The sequence below is a fragment of the Procambarus clarkii genome, unplaced genomic scaffold (assembly GCF_040958095.1).
Source record: "Procambarus clarkii isolate CNS0578487 unplaced genomic scaffold, FALCON_Pclarkii_2.0 HiC_scaffold_104, whole genome shotgun sequence".
Taxonomy (NCBI): domain Eukaryota; kingdom Metazoa; phylum Arthropoda; class Malacostraca; order Decapoda; family Cambaridae; genus Procambarus; species Procambarus clarkii.
This window is the reverse complement of record NW_027189137.1, coordinates 107,489-116,478: the sequence shown is the minus strand read 5'-3', so window position 1 is coordinate 116,478 and position 8,990 is coordinate 107,489. Positions and strand designations below refer to the sequence as shown.

Genomic DNA, 8,990 nt, shown 5'->3' with positions numbered 1-8,990 from the left:
AGTTTGGCTTCCGCTCCCAAAAGAGTACCAATGATGCTATTGTTAGTCTGCTTGACTTAATCTTCTCAGCCCTTGACAAAAGTGAGTTTCCAATTGAACTCTTCATCGGCCTGAGAAAGGCCTTTGATACTGTTAACCATAACTACCTCTTACTTAAATTCCACCATTATGGAATCCGTGGCCTTGCCCTAAACTATATCCGATCCTATCTTAGTAACAGACACCAATATGAAGCCATCAATGATATAACCTCTCCCACTCTACCACTTAATTACCGTAAAGGTGCCACAGAGCAGCATCCTAGGACCCTCCTGTTTCTTATATACATCAATGATCTCCCTAATGTCTCTAACATACTTAAACCTATATTGTTGGCTGATGATACTACTCATCTACTCTGACCCCAACCCACTCCTGTTAAATAATGTTGTAAACAATTAATTAAAAAAAGTCTACTTGTGGATGTCAACCAACAAACCTCACACAAAACATAGAAAAGACCTACTATATCTTATTTGGAAACAAATCAACAAATGCAATTCAGCTTCAGATAGATAATGTAAACATTAGCAATAAAAATGATGGAAAGTTTCTTAGCCTATACTTAGACAAGAGACTCAACTTCCGCACCCATATACAACACATAACTAAAAAGGTTTCTAAAACAGTTGGTATACTGTTTAAGATCAGATATTATGTACCCTACTCTGCTCTCCTCTCACTCTATTATGCACTTATCTATCCCTATCATTCTTATGGCGTTTGTGCTTGGGGTTCAACCTCTGCAAACTACCTCAAGCCCATCATCATCCAGTAAAAATCTGCTATCAGGACAATAAATAACTCTACCTTCAGACAACACACAGCTCCCTTGTTCAAATCCTTAAACATGCTAAACAAATTCACTCCATACATTCTCCTGTGTAAATTACGTTTATAAAGCCCTTTTTCTAACTGCAAACCCTGTTCTGAAACTCTTCCTGGACAGATGTAATAGAACACATGGCCACGTCCCCACCAGACATAAATATCTCTTTGATATCCCCAGAGTCAAACTTAATCTATGTAAACACTCTATGTAAATAAAGGGACCTAGTCTATGGAACTCACTCCCTTATAATGATTTGAAAAGCTGTCCAACTTCTGCCATATTCAAAAATAAAACCAAAAAGTACCTGTAGTACTTTTTAAGTACGAGGGAGTAATGCGCAAAGCGTCCCTCACCTGTGACGTCACAGCGTCACCTGACGCCATATCAACACATCGGCCATTTTGTCGTCAGTTCAGTCATGGCGAGGACTAACCCTTCATGCAAACTGCACCTACTATCAAGAAGAAGAAGATTTTGTGTTCCACCGATAGTATTATCGTAAGTAAGCACTTATATTTTATATTTTATTAAATTAATTGATTCTATTTTTCTGTAATAAAGGTCCAAAGGGTTGTTAAGGAACAAGGGTGTAGCGATACCGACGCTCAGTGCGCTCAACTCACACCAAAGTATCACCTGTGTAGCTTCTGTAATTAGTGTTAATTAGTTATGCTATAAGATAATGAAGCGAGTATAAGATTAACTCGCTACAAGGGTACTGTGTTGGGAGGTGAGGGCTGTTACTGGTGTCTGTGGGGATGTGAGGACTTGTACCAACCACTATCACCACCAGTACCTTGTCTTGCATCCTGCTTAGTATTCCTATTGAGATATGAAGTATTATTGCATTCATATAATTATTCATTCATTGTCATTACTATTTTTATGGGCTATGTTCTGTTACCCTAATGCTTTTTACCCCTGGGCATGTCCATTTACTCTCCAGCCCTTCACAAGCCACTGCTGCACCCCCTCCATGCCCATACTTACTGTGCTTATTCTTACAGGACTGCACTGCATTATGTGGTGCTCACTGCCTGGACACCTTGATACATGCATTATAGGGTTCTGGTAGTTGTTCTACTCACCAAGCCCTTCCAAGGCCAGGCTTGACATGTGAGAGCTTGGTCCAACAGGCTGTTGCTTGGACAGGCCCCTCAGGCCCACATATCCACCACAGCCTTGTTTGTCCGGCACTTCAAAATCAAATGTTTATTTACGTAAGGTACATACATATTTTTAGGTAAGGTACTCTTTATTTGGGTAAATTTATCTTCGTAGTATTTAGCTTTGGCTCGTCTAATTATCTTGGATAGCAATAACGAGTAATTCTTTGAGAATTCTTTGGAGACAATTCCTAACCTATACTTCTCCCAACCTATACTTCTTCTCAAGGTCATCTTCACTTCTTGAAGATGTTCAGGTTTTCTCTTGAAGATGTCGACGGTTGTTCCAGCAATACTGTATTTCTTTTATTGCTGAAAACCTGTTTTCAGCCATAAAAAAATAATCCTGAATCCAGAAAAAAATCCCTTTTGTATCGTCTGGAAATTTTCAAATATTGCTGATCAAACCTGAGTCTAAATTATTTGTATATATTATGAATTACAGAGGTCCCAGGACAGGGTTTTTAGGCACTCCACTTACATTTTCCCACTCTGACTTAACCCCCATTTATACAAACTCAGTCTTATCTTTTAGCTAATAATTTATTGTACACACCATACTCAGCCTGTGTAGGGTAGTTTATTGTGCATGTGTAGTATATATATTTGTGTAGTATATTTGGTATATTTAATGCCTCTAACCTCTCCTCATAGTTCTTGTCCTTCAGTTCTGGGAGCCACTTAGTAGCATGTCTTTGCACCTTTTCCAGTTTGTTTATGTGCTTCTTAAGATATGGGCACCATACAACCGCTGCATATTCCAACTTTGGTCTAACAAAAGTCGTGAACAATTTCTTGAGTATTTCGCCATCCATGCATTTAAAAGCTCTGAATATTATCCTTTACCTGCAATTGGTTGTTGCTGTATTTATAGAATATGATTTGTTCTACTTTACATTTGTTTGTTCCTTTTTTTCAAAATTTCTTTCTGCCTCTCTCCTCACTGCCGTGTAGTTGTTTCTCTTTGTATTACTGGTATGTTTGGGGGTTTGGCCTCTTCGTATATTGATTCCATTTTTGTGTCTTTTGGTCTCTGTCCGTCTTGAAATTTCAGTTGAACAAATCCTGTTTCCAAGTTCTGCATCTTTGTTTTGGTATAAATGTTTTTGTTCCTTTATCATATATTTCACAAAATTGACATACTGTGCATTAATTCATCTCAATTACTTCCTTTCCTAACAGCAAGCCTTTCCAGTAAAATTCTTTGAATTCTTTTCTGACTTCTGGCCTAATGTTTGTTTTATCCTAGTGTGTATGATGCCTAGCGTGTGTCTGGTGCCTGTTGTGTTAAACCGAAGATAAATGCATAAGTATAGGTCAGTAATTTCTCCAGCTTTGAAAGGGGCTTTCATTATGCAGCAGTATTCCACTCTAGAGAGCACTAGCGTCTTGAAAACTATCATCATCGGTATAGCATCTCTAGTGTGAAAAGTTCTTGTTATCTATCCTGTCATTTTTCTTGCAGTTGTGACGGCTACTTTATTGTGTTCTTTAAATGTAAGGCCTTCTGACATCAGTACACCCAAATCCTTTACGTTGCTTTTCCGTTCAATGTTATGATTTGACTGAGTTTTGTAAGTGGTTTCCGTTTTTATATTTTTTATTTTTTCCGTAGCGCATGAGCTGAAACTTATGTTCGTTAATCACCATGTTATTTTCTGTAGCCCATAGAAAGACCTGATTTACATCTGATTGGAGGTTTGCCGTGTCCTCTATGTTGCCTACTCTCGTGAAGATTCTAGTGTCATCTGCAAAGGATGATCAAGTACTATAGGTTGTGTCCTTGTCTATGTCCGATATGAGGATGAGAAAAAGTATTGGAGCAAGCACAGTACGCTTGGGGACTGAGCTCTTTACGGTTGATGGTCCAGATTTTATTTTGTTGACTACTACACATTGGGTTCTATTAGTCAGGAAGTTGTATATCCATCTGCCTATTTTTCCGGTAATTCCTTTTGAACGCATTTTATGTGCAATAACACAATGGTCACATTTGTCAAAGGCTTTTTTTTGTCAAAGCGTTTTGTTTGTCTTCCATGGCATCTAGTGCCATGTCAGAGTGGTCCAGCAACTGTGATAGGCAAGAGCGCCCTGTTCTGAAACCATGTTGTCTGGGGTTATGGAGATGCTGTGATTCCATGTATTTTGTGATCTTACTTCTTAGCATTCTCTCAAAGATTTTTATGATGTGCGATGTTAGTGCTATCGGTCTGTAGTTTTTTGCCTCTGCCTTATTTCCTCCTTTATGGGGCGGTGCTATCTCTGCGGTTTTTAGTATGTCAGGGACAATGCCAGTATCTTGGCTTTGTCTCCAAAGAATGTGAAGGGCCTGCGATAACGTTTTTTACAGTTCTTGATGAATATAGAGTTCCAAGAGTCAGGGCCTGGTGCAGAGTGCATAGGCATACTGTCTATGGCTTCTTCAAAATCCAGTGGGGATAGGATCACATCTGATTTATGATTTGATGTTGGTATCATATCCATGAAAAATTCATTTGGGTTATCAATCAGATGGATGGAGAGCTACACTCGTGGTGTCCCATTTTCCCAGCACTCTTTGTCATATAATGCTTTGAAACTTTTGACGGATTTGGCCTCCACCACCTTCTCACCTAACATGTTCCAACCGTTTACCATTCTGTTTGCAAAAGTGAATTGTCTTACATTTCTTCGGCATCTTTGTTTAGTTCGTTTAAATCTATAACCTCTTGTTCTTGAAATTCCAGGTCTCGGGAAATCTTCCCTATCAAGTTTATCAATTCCTGTTACTGTTTTGTACGTAGTGATCATATCTCCTCTTTTCCTTCTGTCTTCTAGTTTGGAATATTTAATGCCTCTAATGTCTCCTCATAAATCCTGCCCTTCAGTTTTGGCATGAATGTTTGTGTGCCTTCATCGTATATTTTGCAAAATATGGAATACATCTCATTTACTTTACTTTAAGAATATGGTTCGATCAATTAAAAACCCTCTTGTTCAAATTGCAAAGAGACTGAAAGAGATGCAGCATGCTCAATGGATTATATATTAGTGATTATTATTAGGATTATATATTAGTGAATCATATTAGTGATTCAATTATTATGGTCATAAAACAATAAACAAATAGTTTTGGTGTTATTACACTCTATTCACAGGTTATATATAAGTATCTGCATGTTTTGTTCACCATTACAAACCACTAAGTTGGTTTGATTTTTGTTGAGATTGTTATTTATGATAAGATTCCTTACGTTATCTGAGAATGAAGCTATGTCGGTATTGGGAAATCTATAGATGGCACTTATAGTCAAGGAGGATTTAAGGGATTTACTGGAGAACTTGGCAAAGGTATATTCACAATAGTCGTCTCTATTACTAATGAGACTATTGCAGATGAAGGTATCTTTGTAAGATATTGCTATGCCACCTCCTTTTTTTATTAGGCCTGCAGTTGTGAATGGCTTTATTATCACCTTCATTGTATTATCACCTGACCTAATGCGGGTATAAAATCAACTAATATATATATATATATATATATATATATATATATATATATATATATATATATATATATATATATATATATATATATATATATATATTCAAAATTCGTCAGTGTACTACATTTTTGTTGTTGCTTTTAGGTGATGCTTTTAACCAGTGTACGTGGGTCTGATTGTGCAACCACAGTTCGAAGAATAATGAAGATATGAACAAACGGCCTGTGGTCACTATACAGTCTGGAAGGGCAAAAGAAGAAATTGGCATTTCTACAAAAACAAGAACTATATAATGTTATTTTAAGTAAGTAACCAAAAAATTAAATAATTTTTTTAAAGTTTAAAATTCACTTAAAAATGTAAATTTTAAGTTAAAAAATTTTAACCAAAAAACTTGATATTTTTCATATTTGGAACCATTCCATAATCCCAAGCATAAATGATTATATTTCTATCACTTGCTCTTAAGATTGTTTCATTTAATAGAGGTTGGGCATAATTGTTCTCTGCTGCTAATAGAACTGACTGACTTAGCTATAGGAAAATGTAAAATTAATTGGTTTATCCATTACAGTATTTTGCAGTTTATTTCATGATCCTGTGCTTAATACTTGCATAAATAGTAGATTACAAAATGCATTTTTATATCATTAGTATTGAATAATAATAATGCAAATAATTGACTTATAAATGATGTACAATTAATTGGTAGGTGATATTATATTATTAATATTTTTTCATTCTTGCAAAGCCTTAACAAAGTCATTAACATGTTAATATAAACTTGATCACCTTCCACTTATTTTCTCATGTGCTACCTACATGTACAAAACCTTATTCCTAAATGCATATTTTGTTCTGAAACTTGTCCTTTATATGTTGTGTATCACCATCTCTGGAGAGTTTTATCTGATTGATGTATAAATTACTTTTAATTTTACAGAATATTATTGTTATACTGAATTTATTATTATATAAATAACTTAATTTTACAGAATCATCTATCAACGCACATCCACAAGTTGAGGAGGAGGATGTGACCTTCCAGATGTCTGAAGTACTGAAACAGGCACCAAACAGGCCTGGTGGATCTAGGTACAAGGTAAAATAATTTAATTTTTTTTTTTTTTTTTTTTTTACTAATTGTCCGATATATATATATATATATATATATATATATATATATATATATATATATATATACATATATATATATATATATATATATATATATATATATATATATATATATATATATATATAATGTGTCGTACCTAGTAGCCAGAACGCACATCTCAGCCTACTATGCAAGGCCCGATTTGCCTAATAAGCCAAGTTTTCTTGAATTAATGTTTTTTCGACTACCTAACCTAACATTTTCAGCTACCTAACCTATCCAATAAAGATAGGTTAGGTTCGGTCATATATCTCTATTAATTTTAACTCCAATAAAAAAAGAATTGACCTCATACATAATGAAATGGATAGCTTTATCATTTCATAAGAAAAAAAATAGAGAAAATATATTAATTCATGAAAACTTGGCTTATTAGGCAAATCGGGCCTTGCATAGTAGGCTGAAAAGTGCGTTCTGGCGACTAGGTACGACATATATATATATATATATATATATATATATATATATATATATATATATATATATATATATATATATATATATATATATATATATATATATATATAATATCTCTATCACATCTATATCACTTTGTGCTTTAGCCCTGGTGGAGCTTGGTCCACCAGGCTGTTGTTTGGAGTGGCCCGCAGATCCACATACAGTCTGCATATGATATACAGTCTGTTGATCAATTAAACTACAGTAGTTAGTTTTTATCATCCGAATGCACCAATATGTGTTCATTCTTCCCAGATGAAGGAACTAGGTAATATTCATCATCTGAATGCACCATCTGATGCTTTAACACACTCATGATACACGAGAGGTTTAAAAAACTTTTAAAACTTTTAAAACTTTTTGACCTATGTATTTAAAAGCAATTCTAAAGTTAAAAAGTGTAGCATAGGCCCCTCGCAGAATGTTCTTAATATGATCCTCAGGTTATAGTTTTCTATCTAAAACCACCCCTAGATCTCTTTCTTGATCAGAATTCTTTATAGATCTCAGTGGCTCGATCATAGAAACTGCTCTAAATCCTTGTTGGCCTGGATTGTGGAGGTCATTGGTCTCTATAAAACTAGTAATCTGACTCCTGATCACTCTCAAATAATTTTATTATGTGGGATGTTAGTGCAACTGGTCTATAATTCTTTGCCAATGCTTGTGTTGTGTTGTGTTGTTTTGGTAGTGATGTGCAATGTGTTGTTTTGGTAGTGATTCGTCCAGTTCTGGTAGTAGTGCGGTTGTTGTGTAGTGTAGTACTTGTGTGCTTGTTAATGACTTGTATTCCAGTCTTGTGGGTATCTCCTTTCCCCTACGGGCCAACTGCTTTGTTCTTACCTAGCATTTTGCTTTGTTTGGATATGAATGTTTGTGTGCCGTATATTTTGCAAAATTTGCCATATATCTCATTATTTACTCCTCTGCCTAGCAACAAGTCTGTCTAATTATACTCATTAACTGTTTTTCAAAGTTCCCCATAGTGTCCTTTATTGAAATCGAGTTCATGAACCGTTTCAATGTTCTTATTTTCTTCTAGATTATATCTTAAAGTATATTTAAATGTTATTGTTATTAAATGTTATTGTGACATTGCATTGCAATTGAGCTATGTTGTTTACCATACCGTTCATTTCGTGAGTATAAGTATAGATGCCACACTTGTGACAGGTAAAACCATGCCTTTTTTGAAAAACAGCACCGTCTGTTGCACGTAAGAGCAACCCACACTATATTATGTTGCGATATTATTTCAATATTTCCGATTGTATTGATAATTTGAATTTTCATAGATTTCAATTTATTTTCATTTCGATTTAATAATTTTGTGTGACATTGCATTGAAATTGAGCTGTGTTGTTTACCATACTGTTCATTTCATGAGTATAGTTTATTTTTTTATTTTTTTCATTTCATTTTTTTAGCTGTTCTTATTTTTCAGTGATGGGAATATCAGATCATTTGATGTTCCCAATTTTCTGATGGAAGCATCAGACCATTATAGAATGCATCGGATGAGGTAGTTTGGAATGGTGGGGAGGACGAGAGGGGGGTATGGTGGGGAAGACGAGGGGACAGAGGAGAGGGTAATGGTGGGGAGGACGAGGGGACTGGGGAGTTGGGGATGGTGGGGACAGGGGAATGCTGGGGAGGACAAAGGGACAGGTGAATGGGAGATGGTGGGGGAGGAAGAAGGACAGGGGAGGGGAAAATGGTAAGGAGGACGATGGGACAGGGAAGTGGGAATAGTGGGGATGATGTGGGGACAGGGAAGTGGGAAGGACGAGAGGACTGTGGAATGGGGAATAGCAAAGTGAATTATAATTATA

General features: G+C 35.6%; 1 long non-coding RNA gene across 1 annotated transcript; it reads left to right on the top strand.

Moving 5' to 3' along the window:
- Window positions 1-1,268: 1,268 nt before the first annotated feature.
- On the top strand, window positions 1,269-6,657 carry LOC138360254 (uncharacterized). The gene is made up of 3 exons (XR_011226253.1): window positions 1,269-1,373; window positions 5,667-5,826; window positions 6,518-6,657. It is a non-coding gene; the product is annotated as an uncharacterized lncRNA (long non-coding RNA).
- The last annotated feature ends 2,333 nt before the right edge of the window (window positions 6,658-8,990 follow it).